Here is a 20,652-nt window from a genome sequence, read left to right as displayed (position 1 = left end):
ATACAAATAGAAGGGCTTATTCCTTTAAGATCGGTTATGTGGTATCCTAGTGCGGTTGGATATTTTCTTAAGATATGTAGGAGTTTTTCTGTTTCGAGTCTTCCTAGATCTGCATTAACTATCACAGGTCGTTCAAGTTCTAAGTCTAGGAATTCATATCTCAGATTTTTGGGAAGTGTTTTCAAATCAGGGGTTGGTTTGTTAAGACACTGCGTAGGATCTGGTGTTATTGCTAAGCATTGTTTAGATTTGTCTTCTAAAAGATAGTCTGATGATTTGTCTTCTCCTGACTCTGCTTCTTTTATGCATTCATCGATGATATCCATGAAGTAACATGTATCTTCTATTGCAGGTGCTTTCAAGAATTGGGAAAGAATGAATTCAATTTTCTCTTCACCTACTTCGAAGGTGAGTCTTCCTCGTTTTACGTCTATGATTGCACCGGCAGTTGCTAAGAATGGTCTTCCTAGTATAATAGGTGTAGTATCATCTTCTCTAATGTCCATAATTGTGAAGTCAGTGGGAATGTAAAACTGACCTATGCGTACGGGAACGTTTTCAAGGATTCCTACAGGATATTTGATGGAACGATCCGCTAGTTGTACAGACATCTTGGTCGGTCTTAATTCTCCCATTTCCAGTCTCTTACATATGGATAGAGGCATAACGCTAATTCCGGCTCCTAAATCGCATAAGGCTTTGTCGATGACAAATTTTCCTATGTGACAGGGTATAGAGAAGCTACCTGGATCCTTGAGTTTAGGAGGCATGTTTTGGATTATAGCGCTACATTCGGCAGGGAGTGTAACGGTTTCACTATCCTCAAGTTTCCTTTTATTAGAAAGAATTTCTTTTAAGAATTTAGCATATGAGGGCATCTGCGTAATAGCTTCGGTAAATGGAATTGTAACGTTTAATTGTTTAAGGAGATCAACAAATTTTCTAAATTGACTTACATCTTTGGTTTTAACAAGCCTTTGAGGGTAAGGTATAGGTGGTTTGTAAGGTGGTGGAGGTACATAAGGTTCCTTCTTTTCTAGGGTATCCTTATTACTCTCTTCCTTTTCCTTAGGTTCACTTTCCTCAGTAGATTTCTTAGGGTTTTGGTTTTCTATCCTTGGATCAGACGGTCCTTCCACTTCCGTTCCACTTCTTAATATAATTGCATGAGCTTGGCTTCTCGGATTAGGTTGGGGCTGTCCAGGGAATGTACCAGTTGGTGCAGCAGTAGGTGCTTGTTGTTGAGCTACTTGAGATATTTGTGTTTCTAACATTTTGTTATGGGTAGCCAAGGCATCTACTTTGCTTGCTAGTTGTTTAAGTTGTTCGCCAGTGTGTATGTTCTGGTTTAAGAAATCTTTATTGGTTTGTTGTTGGGAAGCTATAAAGTTTTCCATCATGATTTCCAAGTTGGATTTTCTAGGGGTATTATTGTTAGGATTTGGTTTCTGATATCCCGGAGGTATAGATGGGTTTGATTCGGAGACTGTCCAGGTGCGTATAAAGCATTATTACTCTTATATGAGAAGTTTGGATGGTTCTTCCAATTTGGGTTATAGGTATTCGAATAGGGGCTTCCTTGAGCATAGTTTACTTGCTCTGTTTGGATTCCAGTCAAGAGTTGACATTCCGCAGGAGTGTGGCCTTGGATTCCACAGACCTCGCAATTCTGAGTTATAGCAACCACGGCAGTCGGTGGTGATACGTTTAAGCTTTCAATCTTCTGGACCAAAGCATCCACTTTTGCATTGACGTGATCAAGGTTACTTATCTCGTACATGCCAGTTTTCGGTTGAGGTTTTTCCACTGTTGTTCGTTCGGTTCCCCACTGATAGTGGTTTTGGGCCATGCTCTCGATAAGCTGGTAAGCATCAGCATAAGGTTTGTTCATTAGTGCACCACCTGCAGCGGCGTCTATTGTTAACCTTGTATTGTATAAGAGACCATTATAAAATGTGTGAATTACTAACCAGTCTTCCAAACCATGGTGTGGGCAAAGTCTCATCATGTCTTTGTATCTTTCCCATGCTTCGAAAAGAGACTCGTTGTCTTTCTGTTTAAATCCGTTTATCTGGGCTCTTAACATAGCTGTTTTGCTTGGCGGAAAATATCGGGCAAGAAAAACTTTCTTCAACTCGTTCCAGGTGGTGACTGAGTTGGAAGGAAGAGATTGAAGCCATCTTCTAGCGCTATCTCTTAATGAGAAAGGAAAAAGACGAAGTCGAATTGCCTCTGAAGTGACACCATTAGCTTTAACAGTATCAGCATATTGAACAAATACGGATAAATGAAGGTTTGGATCTTCGGTAAGATTTCCAGAGAATTGGTTCTGTTGCACAGCCTGCAACAGTGAAGGTTTAAGTTCAAAGTTGTTTGCTTCGATTGCGGGAGGAGCAATACTTGAATGCGGTTCATCTTGCGATGGAGCGGCGTAATCTCTAAGAGCACGAGCTGGTTCTGCCATCTCGGTTAAAGAAGGAAAATGTTTTTGATATCAGGAAGGTTTATAGGAGGGAGATTGTTCTCAGCACGATATTCCCGAATTCGTCGTAAGACTCGGAGATATAGTTCGATATCGTTGATTCGTAAATAGAGCGGTTCGCCTTGAGAGCGAGTGCGTGGCATACAAATCAACGAAAGAAAGAATAGAAGGAAAAGAAACCTTAGTCTCTACAGCGTAACGGAAGAGTTACGATATCGATTGAATAAAAGTCCCCGGCAACGGCGCCAAAAACTTGATCGCTCGACTGTGTGAGTCGAGAATGGGATACAAACTGCAAGTGCACAGTTCTATCGCGTAGTTTTAAAAGATATCGATCCCACAGGGACTTATGAATCGATTCGTACCGTTATCTAAGGTTACTACGTAAATCTAAGGTGAAAATGTTTGATTGTTTGGGGAAAGGAGCTAAGAGCTAAACTAAGATCTAGATTAAATATTAATAAAACGGATATCGGTATGTAGTTCGTCAAAACTAGGGAATCAATTCCTTGCTCGGTCTCTCGGTTTTAAAATAAATCGTTTCGATTAACTTTATTGGTTAAAGGTTTTATCTCAAACTCTCGCTCTGTTGAAGAAACCATGATCTTATATTAATGTAGCTGTCACTTATAATTAAGTCAAAAATCATATTTTGAAAACAATAAAGTTGCAGAAACTCTTTTTAAGAAAATACTGACCGTTTTAAACACCTTTATCTCAAACTCTCGCTCTGTTGACTTAGGTTATACAATTAAATCCAAATGCTTAACTCTCGTCCTCACATTCGATCTTTAAAAATACTTTTTGAAAAAAAGTCAGAATTTAATTAATTCTAAAACTTGCTCTCGCCCTGAGATAGACTTAATGACTAACCTACACTGTCCAGATAAAACCTCAAACTCTCGCTCTGTTGGTTTCAACTTCTTTATGCGTTTTACTTTTTTAAAAAATCTTGTTATTAAACCTGTAAGTTAAGACCATAAAAAGATTGATTCTGATTTTAAGTTTGAATAGACCGACTTAGTCTTGACCCCTTATTCTGCTTACTTTACATACCGATACCTAGGCAAATTAGCCAGACATGCTAACTAAATAATAATTATTATCATGCATACACAGACTCATTTCAGGCAGGCAATGTAAATAAACAGTAGAATAAAACATTAAAAATTAAATAACTATTAAAGAACCTGAATGCGTAATACAATGGTCTTTGAACACTCCTCCACAAGCCGGTAGGATTTGTTCTTCGATTCTTCAATTAAACAGTAAATTAAATCAAGGAAATAAAAAAAACTCGAATATAACGTAAGGTTAAATCCGGTATAAAGTTGCACAGTAGTTTCCGGTGTAGAAACTACTACGCGAAAAATATCTAAAAGCTAAGAACGGGGAAAATAAATTGCAAGGGAAAAAGAAAATAAAGCTTGCAAAATAAAATAAATAAAGTGAACGATGCTGGAAAGGAAGAAAAATAGGCAAAGGCGTGAAAAATAAATTTGGCAGAGCTTCCGCAAAACTGAGCGTGCAAAAACTGTGTGTCTGGAAGTTCCCAATTTGCTGCTATTTATAAGCTGCTGGTGTAACCACTTTTCAAGGGTTTCCGCGTGCATGGTAGTAGGCTTCCGAGGGTTAAGCGTGCGTGGAAGTGGGCTTCAACGTGGTCAGTTGAGTTCCTTGCGCCAAAAATATAGAGGACTGGTGTGACGTTCGTCACACCATGTGTGACGTCCGTCACAAGGTTACTTCGCGTGACGCTCGTCACGCGTCCTGTGACGTCCGTCACAGGCACAGCATTGGTGACTTGTGCGCTTTGGGCTGGGCTTTGGCCTTTGGTTCCTTTTCTCTCCTTTTTGTTGCTTTTTACACCTCCTTTTCTTCCCTTTTTCACTTTTGCTTCAAAATGGGTACCTGATGTAAATAGAAAAGAAATACTGCATAATATCTGATGAAATGGGATAAATTAGCGTAAATGATAAAATAATTTAATTGAATTAAGTCTTAAAGAGCGATATAATTTCGTGTTATCAATAAGTAGAGCAAAAACAGCCTCAAAAGCATCCACACTCCTCATTCTAGCAAAATACTGAGCTTTGTTCATTAGAAACTTAGCTGTCAAACCAAGCATTTTTCCTTTTGTGGTCATGTGATCCCTGATCTCTGAGATTTTCAAGTGAGTAGCCTTTGCAATGTCTTGATCTTTGGGATCTTCCTCCAAACCAGAAAATGGAGCTTGACTAGAAATAGGAACACCAATCAGATGAGAGTATTCTTCAAGTGTTGGCATAAGCTGATAGTCGGGGAAAGTGAAACAGTGATACACGGGATCGTAAAACTGAATCAAAGTAGAAAGAAGTCCATCTGCCATGTTGATCTTCAAAAGAGAGAGCAAATGTCCATATCTTTTGCTGAAAGCCTCTGTATCAACAACCAAATATCCCAATTTCCTTAGGTCTTCTAACTTAGGACTCTTGAAAGTGTACTTTTGAGTCTTTTTCCTTCCAAAATCCATGATAAACCTAATGTTTGCAACAAAAGTTCCTAAGTTCCTTGAAAACTTTGTTAAAAAAAAATGATGTTTATGATGCATGGATGCATGAATGCACAAACACACAAACAAGGGTCACACACAAATAGGGTTCAAAGGTTCGACGTTGCGAGCATGAGGCCATGGGTCTAACCATCCCAAATGTACTATAGGTTTATTTTGTACCTGTACAACGGGTTCTACAAAGGTTCCCAAAAATTATCGACCCATCTTTCGGATATTATCAACACGCCAATTACTCGGGAGTTAATAATATTCTCAAGAGAATCTAATTTGAGTGTAGTATCGCGTATCAACTATTTCAGATTTACACCTTCATAGTCATCGCACTACATCCTAAAGGACAAGTGGGGTAAAGGGGGTTACTAAGGTCCTCAGCTTCTCAGGTTACCCAAATCAATATAGTATGTGTTTTCACAATTGCTTGATCAACAATACTAATTGTAAAGGGAACCTCCACATGAGTGGTGGATTCTCAAGTCAGCTTGTTCGGGATTAAACTCCCTATAAGCCTTCTTGACTATACCACATCTTATCTTATTTATGTACACTCAAATCCGGGTTAGGACTTACCTCACCACACAATGGATCACCCAAAACAAAGGTCCAAACAAACAAGAGAAACAACCAATAATAACAACACAAATATAATCAAAATAGGCTTAACCCTCTTTCAATGTGTCCCCAGTGAAGTCGCCATTTCTGTCGCGGTGAGAATCGGATATCAAGCTATTGTATTAACTTGAATCACAAAACATTAAATGTTCACCACCGAACTTTAATTTATCCAAGGGAAAGGGAAAAGGTCGAATAAAACCCTAATTGTGCAATGTAAAAACAATGCGAAGAGATCTAAAGTTCGGGGGTTGGTTATACTAAGGGAAGGTGTTAGCATCCTTAATATCTATAGTATCCTATAGGAACCTTTTGAAAGTATTTGTGTTATGTTATTATTTGTTTTCTATTATTTGGAAATGTTTTATTGGGAAGGACCTAAAGGTTTTATTAAGTTTGCTCGCCAAAACTTCGCGGTCATGTGCCTACGTATCCTTACAAGGATGGAATCAGAGCAACCGTAGTTCACCTAACTAAGGGCGAAGGAACACTTGGTAGTGATCAAGGTTCCAAAGGGGGGAGTAAGTGTTCATAACAAACATACTTACAAGAGTTACCAAGTAACTCTTACTTGAATCTAAGTTGAAAGTGAGAATGACTCTAACAAGGTCAAAGGGAAACTAGGGATTGCTAAACTACCTATGACATTAAGTCAATAAAGAGGTCTTTCCCTTGGATTTAGGCAAAAAGATAAACAAAATATAAGCAAGATGAAGAAGATGTTTAAGCATGACATCAACAAAGATATGAAATGAAGAAGATGTTCATACATGACATCAACAAAGATAAACAAATGGTAAATAAGATGTTCAAGCATGACATCGACAAGACAAGACAACAGGATGAAGAAGATGTTCAAACATGACATCCACAAAGATAATCAAATGAAGAAGATGTTCATACATGACATCAACAAAGATAAACAAGGATGAAGAAGATGTTCAAACATGACATCCACGAAGATAATCAAATGAAGAAGATGTTCATACATGACATCAACAAGAATAAACACATGATAAAGAATATGTTCAAGCATGACATCAACAAAGATAATCAAATGAAGAAGATGTTCATACATGACATTAACAAATTAAGAAGATGTTCAAACATGACATCCACAAAGATAATCAAATGAAGAAGATGTTCATACATGACATCAACAAATATATGGAAGCATGATCATAACAATATCAAGCATGGTATGTAAACACATATGTACAACATGTGAACATGAACAAGGGTACAACAACATCAATCAAAGATGTATCAAGTTACATGAATATGAATGACATGAATATATCATCATGAAGAAACAAAGATGAATGACATAACAATTCATGAACATGTATATGGATGTCATAATAAGTATGAATGAACATGTGTATGCATGAAGTAAGACATGGTTTAGACATAACATCAACTTGATCATGAAAACAATTTAAGTTATTAAATACATGCATGTTAAGGTTCAATATGATCACAAACAAAGGTTCAACATCATACAAAAAGTTTGAACATGTAAGCATACAAGTCATACAAAGACATGTTACTACAAGTTTAAAGCATTCGTAAACACATAAACAAACACAAACACAATGGCATAAATGCATACAAAGGTTCAACAAGACATGAAAGAATGACATGTGAATCATGGATCAATGACAAAATAAACACACAAAAGCTCATGGTATAGTAACAAAGTTCAAAGCACAAAAACATGTAAACATACATTAAAGTAAGTCAAAATTAGGTCAAAATCAATAGGCATATATTAACAACACCAAACAAAGTTCATATATAATTCAAAACATTCATACAAGTCATGGTGATCAAGAAAAATTAAAGTATCAACCAAAGAAAGTCATTTGAAACCCTAAAACAATCCTAAAAAGGGTGCCAACTTCAGACAAGTATAAGTGTGTGAAAAATAAATAAATTCTGGAATTTCTTTTCACCATCATAAAATAGACAAAATTATGAACACATAGCAAAAAGAGTGGCTCAAAAAGGCTTAGGGATCATCAAGTTATGAGTCTTTGAAGTTATGAAAAATAACAAAAATAAATAGGCAAAAAAACAATGAATAAAAATGGGTTTGGGGCAAGCAGGATTTGATCCCCAGACCTCTTGCACACACAAAGCCTTAACACACACACTCTAACCACTAGGGCAGAGATACATCCATTAACTTATTTACAAACATTAATATATATAATAAAACGATTCCAGAAACTGGAAAATTACACCAATTCATCATCTTCTTCCTCATGATCTTGCATGTTTTTATTAATTTTTTCAGAACTTCAAACAATCATAACTTTCTCAATTTTCCATGAAATTAAAAACCGTAAGAACCTAAATTGCTCTATTTTTCGCAAGGAATCTAATGGTATCATTATCTCATCCTAAAAATCAATGTACAAAGCGTGCCAAGGCAAAAACCAGAACTGCACTTTTAATTTCCAAACAATAAAATCTTAATGCATGAGCATGGTATAATGAAAATAGTAGCAAACATACAACCAATACACTATGTACTACATTTTAACTTCAATAAATATTCAAGAATGATGCATGAACAAGAGTTTAAAGTGTAAGTGCACTTACCTATTGGAGAAAGTCCAATGCTTCTTCTTAGCTATTACAGAGATAAAAGAGAGATTCCACCAGCCTTGTTGGTCCTTGAGGATAGTGTTTGAACAATGAGAATGGCCAGAAACAACTTGTATTATCTCACACAAATGTTCTTGCAAAGTGAAGGAGTGAAATGATGAATGATAAAGTAGATGTTACAGAACTTATTCAAGTGATTAAACCAGTTCTATATGATGTCTAGAGATGATTTGTGGTGTTTGTTTGGAAGATACATGTGGAGAATAAGTTTGGCTAGAGAACTTGCAAAAATAGTGTGTTTTTGCAAATTCTAATGGAATGGGAGTTTGATGAAGTGTTAAGGGGTTCTTGTTATGTCCTTTGAGGCTTAAGAGATCCCTCTATTTATAGGAAAAGAGTGAGGATTGGAACTGATTAGAAACAAAAGTTGTGAAGTTATGGTTTTGGTTGAGAATGAAAGTGAAGTTTGCATGAATAGTTGGATTTCAAGGAGTTTGTCATATCTCCCTAGCCTCTATAAGATTGCTTCTGATCTCTTAAGATTATTTGTGATCTTTAGGGACAGGTTTCAAGGGTGAAAGATTGAGTTGTTGGCATAAAGCTTGCTTTATCAAAGTAGTAATGTGACCTTTTGCAAATTCACCCATAAATGGTATAATGCAATGGACAAAACCTCAACTCCTTGTGCAATGCACTTAGGATTCATATAAACATCTGATTATGGAGATATTTATACACAAGAGGACCTGCAATCAAGAGATCTTCACATTTGAAATGGTTTTCCTCCAAAAATTCAGCATGAACATGACTTGAAATTCAAGTTTGGAACCCCAACTTCCCATTTTCGAAACTCACAGCTCATGCATGGGAAAAAAATGTACTTGTACTTTTTAAAAATCCCCAAACATGCTCTACAACTTTCATGTTTTGAGTTTATTTTGAATCAAAGTGGATCATAATGAAAACTGGCTGTAAAGTTTATCACTTTTTAAGGATCAATGCTGTCTTGAAAATTTTCTAAGTGTTTCAACTTGAGACACCAACTTTATGTCCTCATAACTCAAAATCCTTCCACTTTTATGGAATCAACCCTCTAGGACAAAGTTGAAGTATGGAACAAGAGCTTTCATTTGAGCTTTGTGTCGCATCGCGCGAAAAACCGGCGGGAAAAGAAGAACAACAGAGCCGCCACCGTGCGTTATTTATCCCAAAAGAGGGAAAGGAAACGCTCAGAGTAAACCTGGGAAAAGAACATGGTCTCGCGACCAAAGAGAATGGGTTCGGGAGTCGGTTATGCGAAGGGAAGGTATTAGCACCCCTACGCATCCGTAGTACTCTACGGGATCCACGCACACTAGAAAGGAAAATTGGTTGCTAAACACTGTTCAAATATTCACACACACTGGCTGAAAGAAACGAAAGAGACTGACTGAAACTGGACTCGGCAGGATGTCGCATCCTGGGCCTACTTAGTCTATCAGGCATAGACATCAGAGTCAAAGTAGTTCGGACTGGGGAAACAACACATGCTCGCTAGGATGTCGCATCCTATGCATACGTATCTTCTCGGACGAGAGAAGAATCAGAGCATTCGTAGCTCGGCTGACACGCACACAAACAAACTAGACAAAGGCAAACATGGAGCCTGAATGCCAATTGCTGGACTTACATCAGCATCCGAACCAAAACACACACAAAAAGGCAAACGTGGAGCCTGAATGCCAATTGCTGGACTTACATCAGCATCCGAACCAAAATACACACACACTGGAACCCAAATGCCACTCGATGGACTTACATCGGCTTCCAAGCACACAACAACACAACAGGTTGATAGGGAGTCGGGGACTCAGCCTATAACTGTCAAGCACGCATTCAAACAAACAGACAACAAATTGCTAAGGAGTCAGGCACTCGAGCCCAGCAACTGTCAGACAACACACACAAAAGAAAGAAAGGGCGCCCGGAGAGATCAGCTCAATCTCCTGCCTACATACTTCATCTGGTATGAAGATCAGGGCGATGTAGTTCCCCTACGCAGGGATAAAGGACTAGCCTAACCAGATAACAGAGGGAGACACAACTAGGGAGACTACGACTCGAGCCTAGATGTTATCATGCAAATCATCCCTAAGTTAAGGTTTCTAGCTAAACGGCACGCGGGCCAACCTATCCTAAGCATGGCTCACACAGGAAGCAAGCCACACACACACTTAACTTGCACAGGGAGCAAGCCAAGTAAAACCTACTTGCACAGGAAGCAAGTCAAACTATCCTAACCTGCACAGGAAGCAAGTCAAACTATCCTAACTTGCACAGGAAGCAAGTCAAACAATCCTACAAGCACAGATAGCACACACTATACACAAGCAAGTGGCTCAAACAAGGGTTAGGTTTTAGTCAAGGGGTCATATCAACCTCGACAAACAAACCTCTGGAACTGGGTGAGTATGCTCTTAACCTTGCCATTGAGGGGCTAAGGTGAAGCAGATGAAAGGTGGGTGAAGATGAGACTTCACGGCTCTTATCCCTGGCCTGGGAGAGCTTAAGACAAGAATGTGTAGGTTCAGAAAGTGGGAACCCTTCTACACATTTGATACTGACTCAACTGTACAGTTGTACAAGATCTTGGGTTTGTATCTGCAATGCATCAACACAGTGGTGTGAGCAAAGCAGATGACACACTGAATAGTGGGGGATAGATTGCATATCCCTACCTTCCACCAATTGCCTCTTCACTTAGGAGGTCTTTGACTCTATGCAAGGACAAAATTAAACAATCACAAACATTGCCTCTTAAGGAGGGCTTCAGACAGTTGCCTGGCCAAGTAATAGGCCAGGTCTTCCAGACTACATGAAGATGAGAAATTATACCTCAAACAGATTGCTCTTAAGCAAAGCAAAGCAAAGTTCACAAGGAACTAAAAGCAACTAAAGTACCTGAAATCAGTCAAGCACAGTTAGTATACAAGTCAAAGTTAAATCAAAATGAAACAGATGTCAACCAGTTAATCAGGAGTAAATGAATGTGCAAGGCACAAGGCTTAGGGCATGTGAGCCAAGCCACCTACAAAACACACAAGTTAGACAATGATTTTTAAGCAAGCTCAATCAAAAGAATTGGTCTCAATGGCCATTTGATGGTCAACCTGAAAACACAAGCTCAAAGGTGAGTAACAGGACCACTAGGGCAAGCCTAGGGTCAAAAGTGAATGAGAAAGTCCAAACAGCAAGGGATGAATATCCAAAATCATGTTCAAGCCATTAAGAAACACAACCAATTGGGTTCACATCCATATCAATCACTATCATCATTTCATGAACCATTTAGGTCAAAACATGGCAAACAGAAGCTCATAGAAGTCAACAGCAAGACTTGCATCAAAAGCAAACTTAGACATTTTCCAAAAATCATCAAATAAATCATGATCAAACCTAACACATAGCATGGTAAGCATGTCAAATTTCATCCCATTTGGACAAGTGGAAGGCAGTCAATGAAAATCAGAAATTCAAAGCACATTTGAACATGCTCAAAGAAATCAACCAAACATGCATCAACTTAGAAAAATCATAAGTCAAGAATGGTGTATGATAAATGAATGGGATCAAAACCACGGCAAAGATGAGGATGTCTAGTTATCACATGTCAAATTTCATGTCCATCTAATAAAGTATGAGAATTTCACAAGTGAAATGGGAACATGTGTCACACAAAGTCAACATTTGACTAGGCAGGGAGGAAAAATCTCAAACAAATGGAAAATAGTTCAAATAAATCCAAGAAAATTCACAAGTCAACTAGACATACAAGAGTAGGCTCATGCAAACTTTCAATCCATTTGGAGGTCAAGAAGCATAGCAATGAAAATCATGAAGTTGGTCATCAATGGTGTGACACAAATTGTCACACCCTAATTCAAAATATCATATCTCACAAACCACAGATGATAAATGCACAAACTCTATACCAAAATCACCATGAATGTGTCTAGTTTAAGCACAAAAAATTTGGGAGCCATTGGATAAAGTATCATCATTTCACAAATGTTTTGGCAAGATGTACAAAATTTGGTCACATGTCACAAACCCTAAGGCCATTTAAAACCACTCATTCAAAAATTCTGGAAAAATAATGATAAAATACTAGAGGTCATGATGAAGACAATGCAAAAAACCCCATGAAATTTGGATTTAAAATGAATGATCTATGAATTTTGTAAGATTGGCATGGTAAATGAAATAAAAATTGAGACTAAATGAATTAAAGTGGATTAAATAATAGGCGCTGTGGTAAATGACCAAAACGCCCCCCATGCTGAGTATGAAACCCAGCGTTTCATTAAATTTGCAAAGTCAGCGCCCTTTTTAACATATATTTTGTAGAAGGCGTTTAATTAATGAATTGGCATTGCGCCCCAGTGGTAAAACACTTGGTATTTGAAGCAAAGGTCTGGGGTTCGAATCCCCCTCGCCCCAGGCCTTTTGGCATTTATTTACAAACGCTACGCTACAGTAAACATGCACGTCAACATGCATTAGACCCTACCAATTAAACGGCATGCTACAGGAAGCAAATTCCAGGAAATGTTACAGCAAAACGTCCAGCATCCATGTAAATTCCAGTAATGCAATTTTTTTTTTTTTTTTTTTTTTTTTTTACCAAAACCGAAAATCCAAAACACTAAGATGCTTATCTAAACATGCTCAAGCATAAATCAAATTCCAATAATCTCAACTCATGCTACAATGGACAAATTATGTAAAAGAGTAAATGAATATCAAATTTGGAAATCAAATTTCTCTCTCAATTCCTAACCGTTTTTCTTGATTCAAAGCTCGGCGTGTTCAGGGTGAAAAGATCTATAAGATGTACATCATGATTTTAGAAAAGGTTGAAGTCGAAAACTCACCTATTTTGTAGAACAGTTGGGATTTAGAGGTTTTTTGATATTGTTGATTCGAAACAGATGAAGCACAGCCCTCCAAATGATGATTGGTGAAGAAAGCTTGGTTCAAAACAACTTGCAATGGCTTAAAATTTGGACTGGTTTTTGAAAATGCACAAAATGAAGCTTTTTTAGAATGAGATGTTTTTGTGTTTTTTGCTGCAACTAAGGTCTTCTATTGACAGAAAATGATGCTTTGGTCTGCTGTTTGATGTTGCTTTTGGCAAGGCAAAGCTTGGTCTTTTGGAAGTTTTTTTTTTTTTTTGACCGGTTTTGGAAAAAATGCCAAGAATGAGTATGAATGAATGAAGTTCTGTTGTGTATGGTTGCTTCTAGTCTTCAATTGACAGAAAAAAAATGATATAAAATCTTTTGCTAAGAGATACAAAGCATGGCTCATGGATAGTATGGATAGGTATGGTTGCAAATTGTACTTTTTCTCCAAAATCAAGCAAGCAAGCATGGCCTTTGTTTTGCTGGTTTTTTTAGGCTGCAAATGAGGCTTCAAATGACAGCAAATGATGCATAATGCTGCTGTCCTTTTGAGGTACAAGGCATGGTATGAAGTAGCATGGTTTAGCATGATGAAAGTGTCCTTTTTTTGCAAATTCCAAGCAACTAAGCAATGATTCACATGTGCTGCATAATTTGAGCTTGCAAACACACTTAAAATGATATTTATGATCTGTCCCAATTGGCCAAATGTTGGAAAAATGTTTAAATCAAAAAGTCAACTCTTGGTCAAACTTGCATTTAAATGAGAAAAGTCAAAATATGCCATTTTGATTGGTGAAGTTTTGGCACATGAAATTTATATTTTTGGAAAGAGGGGATCAAATGTGACTTGTAGGAAAAACCCCACCAAAATTGGTCAAACGGTTTGAGAGATATGGCCTTCTGAAGTTCAAGATTTTCTGAAATCGATTCGATCATAACTTGCCAACCACACATGGGAATTGAGAGTTCTAGGACTTTTTGGAAATGGGAGAACAAGATCTTCAACTTTTATGTTGGGCAAAAATTCATTTGAGGCTTGTATCAAAATGTAGGTTTGAGGATCAAGACTTTCCATTTATGGTAAGTTTCAGTTACAGGCCCAGTTTCTACTTTTGGAAATTTTTGATCTGGCTTCAAATTCTTCCATGATGGTGTTTGGCATGATGTATGATGACTATTTGGACATGAATGAGCTCTCACAAACCAAATCCAATCATCAAATCACTGATTAAATGGACAGTTGACCAACAGTTGACTTTTAGGGTTTCTGCCTGATTGTGCATTGACTGATGACTTCCAAACCCTAATTCCTTGAGAACTTGACTTCAAATGATGTCCCAAGTTGTATGAACTCTTGATTATTGACCATGGTGCCCAAATTCCACAAGAATGACCACCATCCATTGCTTTGACTGACAGTTGACTTTTTTAGGGTTTTTGACTGTCTGTGCATGAACTGATGACCTCTGAGCCTTCAATCCTTGACCAAAATACTTCAAATGGATCCCCAAGTCATGTGAACTTGTTGGACAACCCCCAAGGCCTTGGTTCAAATGAGAAATTCCTTTGCTTGCTTGGTTGACTGATCAGGAGATTAGTTTGACCTAATTTCTGATTGCTTGCTCTTGAGGCAACTGAGGGACAATGTAAATGCTATGCAATGGATCATGATATGCTATGACCTAATATGAAAATGTATGCATAATGATAGGTGCAAATTTGAGGTGCTACAGCTGCCCCTATTCAATCAGCTGGGAACCCGAACGGATGATAGCAACGGCTGTCAGACTTTCAGGGTAAACAGGGATTGAATACCAAAGAACCGTAGAATTTGCACAGACTGGATATGATACAAGAGGAACCACGTCATTTACCGATGACGCCTGCAATTGACAACTTCAGAAAAGCGAAACCATTTACCGATGGTTAGAAACTGGAATCTTGATATTTACCGATATCAACTTCAGCGAGACCATTTACCGATGGTGGCTGGGGAAAATAAACTTCTGAAAAGCAAAACCATTTACCGATGGTTAAAATTGGAAACTTTGATATTTACCGATATCAACTTCAGCACAACCATTTACCGATGGCTGCTGGGAAACAAAATTTGATGCAGAAAAGAAGCGAGACCATTTACCGATGGTGGCTTCAAAGAAATTTGACATTTACCGATGGTGTTTACCGACACCAAACAAAGATGACCAGACATTTACTGATGACTGGGAGGGAATACTCGATGTTTACAGACACCGAAACAATGGTGTTTACTGACACCAAAAAAATGACCAGACATTTACCGATGACTGGGTGAGACTCGATGTTTACCGACACCGAAACGATGGTGTTTACCGACACCAAACAAAGATGACCAGACATTTACTGATGACTGGGAGGGAATACTCGATGTTTACAGACACCGAAACAATGGTGTTTACTGACACCAAAAATGATGACCAGACATTTACTGATGACTGGAGAATACTTGATGTTTACCGACATCGAAAGATGATGTTTACCGACATCAAAAGAGAAGACACACGCGGGTGTTGACATGACACTTACTGGTATCACAAAGAACAAAATCTGGGATATGTTGAAGCAAGGCTGATCACTTGCTGGGGGTCTCACTGGGAGAAACAAGCTTTTGTCATCATCGGGTGAGGAAATAAACCTCTGTGGGGATAATCAATTCTGAATGCTGTCGAAGCAACTGTAGCAGACTTGGTGCTGACGTTGAATGAAATGATCCGCCTCTGTCGGGGATACGGTCTGGTGAAGTTAACACATGAATGCATATGTTTGAATTTTTCTATGGCGTAATGCTCCATTTATGAATGGAAATGCTACGCGATTTTTGAGGATGCAATGATTACTACATGCAAAATGCAAATGAACCCTGGCTAGGGAGCCAAAATGATCAGATATTCTGACTCTGTGGGGAGACTCCTCTTGGGGAAATACTCTGCGGGGAACTCCGCTTGGGAATGGTAAAGCGACTTCACACTCATGTTGAAGAATAGCACTACTGCTGGGAAAAGGTAAAACTCCGCTGGGGATATCCTTCAGTCCACCGATAGGATAAATGCTGGAGGTAAATTCAATGAACCTGCCTCACTCGGGGAGGAAATCGGTAAATACAGGCCTGCTGGGGATAGGCAATCCTTAAATCTGTTGGGGAATAGAAGGCACTATCCACAGACGTCTTCGCGGGGGAACATAGCTCTGATAGCTTCTAAACTTGCTTGGGGAAAAATATCTGCTGAGGAAACGTCCTCACAGATGCCAACCTGAAAACAGCACAACAAACTGCCCCCAGGGGATGTATGGACAAAATACGCTCAAGTGTCCTCAACATTCAAAATGATTTTCAAATGTTTTATCATTCTGCACATTGTTGTGTAGCCTTCATGTTTTTTATACGCAATGCTTATCAAAAATTCGGACATTTTGCAAACAAAACAGTAAAAATAAAAACAAGAGCTATTTATCTGAATAACAATTTTTATTGATTGAAGATGTGCCTGAAGGGGCAAATACATTGGGAAGCAATTCCTAGAAAGAGGTAATTGCGCACAAAAGGAAAAATCTGTCCTAATGGCAATGTGAACACGGCATCCACTATTTCCCAATTCTGTTATAACTCACAGATCATCAGTTTTCCTCCCAACTCCTTGCTTTCTGAGAAGAATGACTGGACGGATCACATCTTTCGAGATGGCAGACGATAAAGCTCGATGAAGTACAGACAACTCAGACTGTAGTCTTCGCTTTAATCCCTAACTTTTGCCTGGATCGCCCTTTCGGGCTTTCAATCCACCGGGATACCCATTTTTGCCTAAGCCGCCCTTGCGGGTTTTCGACTTACCGGGTGTAAAATTTTTTTATTTTATCCCTAATTTTTGCCCGAACCTTTTCTTTCTGTTTTTTGGTTCGTCGGGATGCCCTTTTTTGCCTGGACTCTTTTTTTCTTGTCCAGCGGGTCAATTTATGCGAAGTATTTTTTGACTACATCTGAGTTGACAGGAGACGGAAAATCTTCACCATCCATAGTTGTAAGCATCAAGGCTCCACCGGAGAAGACCTTCTTCACAACATACGGACCTTCGTAATTAGGAGTCCACTTGCCCCTGTTATCTGTACCGGGAGGGAGGATCCTCTTCAAAACTAAATCACCGACCTGATAGCTTCGAGGACGCACTTTCTGATCAAAGGCTCGCTTCATCCTTCTCTGATACAATTGTCCATGACATACAGCTGCTAGCCGTCTCTCCTCGATAAGGCTCAACTCGTTAAACCTTGTTTGAATCCACTCGGCTTCGTCCAGCTTGACATCCAATAAAACTCTCAGAGAAGGAATCTCCACTTCAACAGGTAGGACAGCTTCCATACCATACACAAGGGAGAAAGGGGTTGCCCCGGTCGACGTACGTACTGAGGTACGGTACCCATGCAAAGCGAAAGGCAGCATCTCATGCCAATCCTTGTACGTAACGACCATCTTCTGCACAATCTTCTTGATGTTCTTGTTCGCCGCTTCTACAGCACCATTCATCTTCGGTCTGTAAGGAGAAGAATTGTGATGTTCAATCTTGAAATCTTTACAAAGCTCTTTCATCATCTTGTTATTGAGATTCGAACCATTGTCAGTGATGATTCTCTCAGGAACTCCATAACGACATATGATTTCTTTCTTGATGAACCGGGTAACCACTTGTTTGGTAACGTTAGCATAGGAAGCTGCTTCTACCCATTTGGTGAAGTAATCAATCGCAACCAAGATGAAGCGATGTCCATTGGAAGCAGTAGGCTCAATCTTCCCAATCATATCAATGCCCCACATGGCAAACGGCCAAGGCGAATTCATGATATTCAGAGGGCTTGGTGGTACATGCACCTTATCAGCATAGATTTGACACTTATGGCACTTCCGAGCATACTTGAAACAATCGGATTCCATAGTCATCCAGTAATAACCCGCTCTCAACAATTTCTTAGCCATTGCATGTCCGCCGGCATGAGTACCGAAGGAACCTTCATGAACTTCCTGCATTAACATGTCTGCCTCGGGTCTGTCCACGCATCTGAGCAAGACCATGTCAAAGTTTCTCTTATACAACACATCATCCTGATTCAAGTAGAAGCTTCCAGCTAGCCTCCTCAGGGTTTTCTTGTCATTCTTCGACGCACCTTCAGGATACTCTTGAGTCTTGAGGAATTTTTGATGTCATAATACCACGGCTTCTCATCAATAGCATCAACAGACTCGGCTGCAAACACATACGCAGGCCTCTCAAGTCGATTCACCGCAACATGTGGCACATGATTCCACCAATGAACTTTGATCATAGACGACAAAGTAGCCAAGGCATCAGCCATTTGATTCTCATCCCGGGGACATGATACAACTTCACCTTCTTGAAGAACGTCAGTATTCTTCTGGTGTAATCTCTATACGGAATCAAATGTGGCTGGTTCGTATTCCAATCTCCATTGACTTGATTGACCACTAGAGCTGAATCTCCATAAATGTCAAGTGTTTTGATCCTCAGATCAATGGCTTCTTCTATCCCCATGATACAAGCCTCATACTCAGCTTCATTGTTGGTGACGTCAAACGTCAACCTGGCAGAAAAAGGTATATGAGCACCTTTAGGATTGATCAACACTGCCCCAACACCGTTACCGTTCATATTCACAGCCCCATCAAACATCAGTGTCCATTTGTCATCCGGGTCCGGTCCTTCTTCGACAAGAGGCTCTTCGCAATCTTTCATCTTGAGATACATGATGTCCTCATCAGGGAATTCAAACATCATAGGCTGATAATCTTCAATCGGTTGTTCGGCGAGATAGTCTGACAGAATACTACCTTTGATGGCCTTCTGAGACGTGTACTGAATGTCATACTCTGTTAAGATCATCTGCCAACGGGCAACACGTCCGGTGAGAGCCGGCTTCTCAAAGATGTACTTCACTGGATCCATCTTAGAAATCAACAAGGTAGTATGGTTCAACATATACTGTCTCAGTCGGCGAGCAGCCCAGGCCAAAGCACAGCAAGTTTTCTCGAGCAGTGAATATCTGGTTTCACAGTCGGTAAACTTTTTGCTAAGGTAGTATATGGCATGCTCTTTTCGACCAGACTCGTCATGCTGTCCCAATACACACCCCATCGAGTTCTCAGTCACTGACAGGTACATTATCAGAGGTCTCCCAGGAACTGGAGGTATAAGGATTGGAGGTTTCTGTAAATACTCCTTGATCTTGTCAAAAGCTTTCTGACAATCATCATTCCACTTGATAGCCTGATTCTTTCTAAGCAGTTTGAAAATTGGTTCACATGTAGCAGTTAGATGAGATATGAACCTTGCAATGTAGTTCAATCTCCCTAAAAACCCACGGACTTGCTTCTCCGTTTTCGGTTCGGGCATCTCTTGAATAGCTTTGACTTTTGCTGGATCAACCTCAATCCCTTTCTCACTGACAATGAAGCCTAGAAGCTTCCCTGATCTCACCCCAAACGTACACTTGTTCGGATTCAACCTCAGCTTGAACTTTCTCAACCGGTCAACAACTTCTGCAAATTAACCAGGTGTTCCTCTTCTGTCTGCGACTTCGCAATCATATCATCTCACGTACACTTCAATTTCTTTGTGCATCATGTCATGAAAAAGAGTCGTCATTGCCCTCTGATAGGTAGCACCAGCATTCTTTAGCCCAAATGGCATCACCTTATAGCAGAACGTGCCCCAAGGTGTAATGAATGTCGTCTTTTCCATGTCCTCTGGCGCCATCTTGATCTGATTATATCCGGAGAAACCATCCATGAAAGAGAATACCGAGGATTGAGCCGTATTATCAACCAATACATCAATGTGAGGTAATGGGAAATCATCTTTCGGACTCGCTCTGTTCAAATCCCGGTAATCGACACACATTCTGACTTTACCATCCTTCTTCGGCACAGGAACGATGTTGGCCACCCACGGTGGATAACTGGTGACAGCCAGAAAACCCGCATCCCACTGCTTCTGAACCTCTTCCTTGATCTTAGTTGCCATGTCAGGACTCGTTCTACGAAGCTTCTGCTTGACTGAAGGACATCCTTCCCTAAGAGGTAATCGGTGCATCACAATATCTGTATCTAAACCAGGCATATCTTGGTATGACCAGGCGAACACTTCCACATATTCTCTCAGCATCTCAATCAGCCTCCTCTTGACAGAGTCCTCTAAAGCAGCCCCAATCTTGATTTCTCTTTTGGCGTCTTCAGTACCCAGATTAATAGTTTCCAACTCCTCCTGATGAGGTTGGATGACCCTTTCCTCCTGCTTCAGTAATCTGGCCAATTCTGCAGGGAGTTCACAGTCTTCCTCACTCTCCTCTTCAGCTTGGTAGATGGGATTATCGAAATCATACTGAGCCATAACAGAACTGTTCATAGT

General features: G+C 39.4%; 1 pseudogene; it reads left to right on the top strand.

The window, feature by feature from the left end:
* The first annotated feature begins 1,979 nt into the window (after positions 1–1,979).
* Positions 1,980–2,079, top strand: LOC127133745 (uncharacterized; annotated as a pseudogene).
* The last annotated feature ends 18,573 nt before the right edge of the window (positions 2,080–20,652 follow it).

This window comes from Lathyrus oleraceus, chromosome 3 (genome assembly GCF_024323335.1).
Source record: "Lathyrus oleraceus cultivar Zhongwan6 chromosome 3, CAAS_Psat_ZW6_1.0, whole genome shotgun sequence".
Taxonomy (NCBI): domain Eukaryota; kingdom Viridiplantae; phylum Streptophyta; class Magnoliopsida; order Fabales; family Fabaceae; genus Lathyrus; species Lathyrus oleraceus.
Note: the sequence above shows the minus strand (reverse complement) of the source record. Positions and strands in the feature narration are given on the sequence as shown.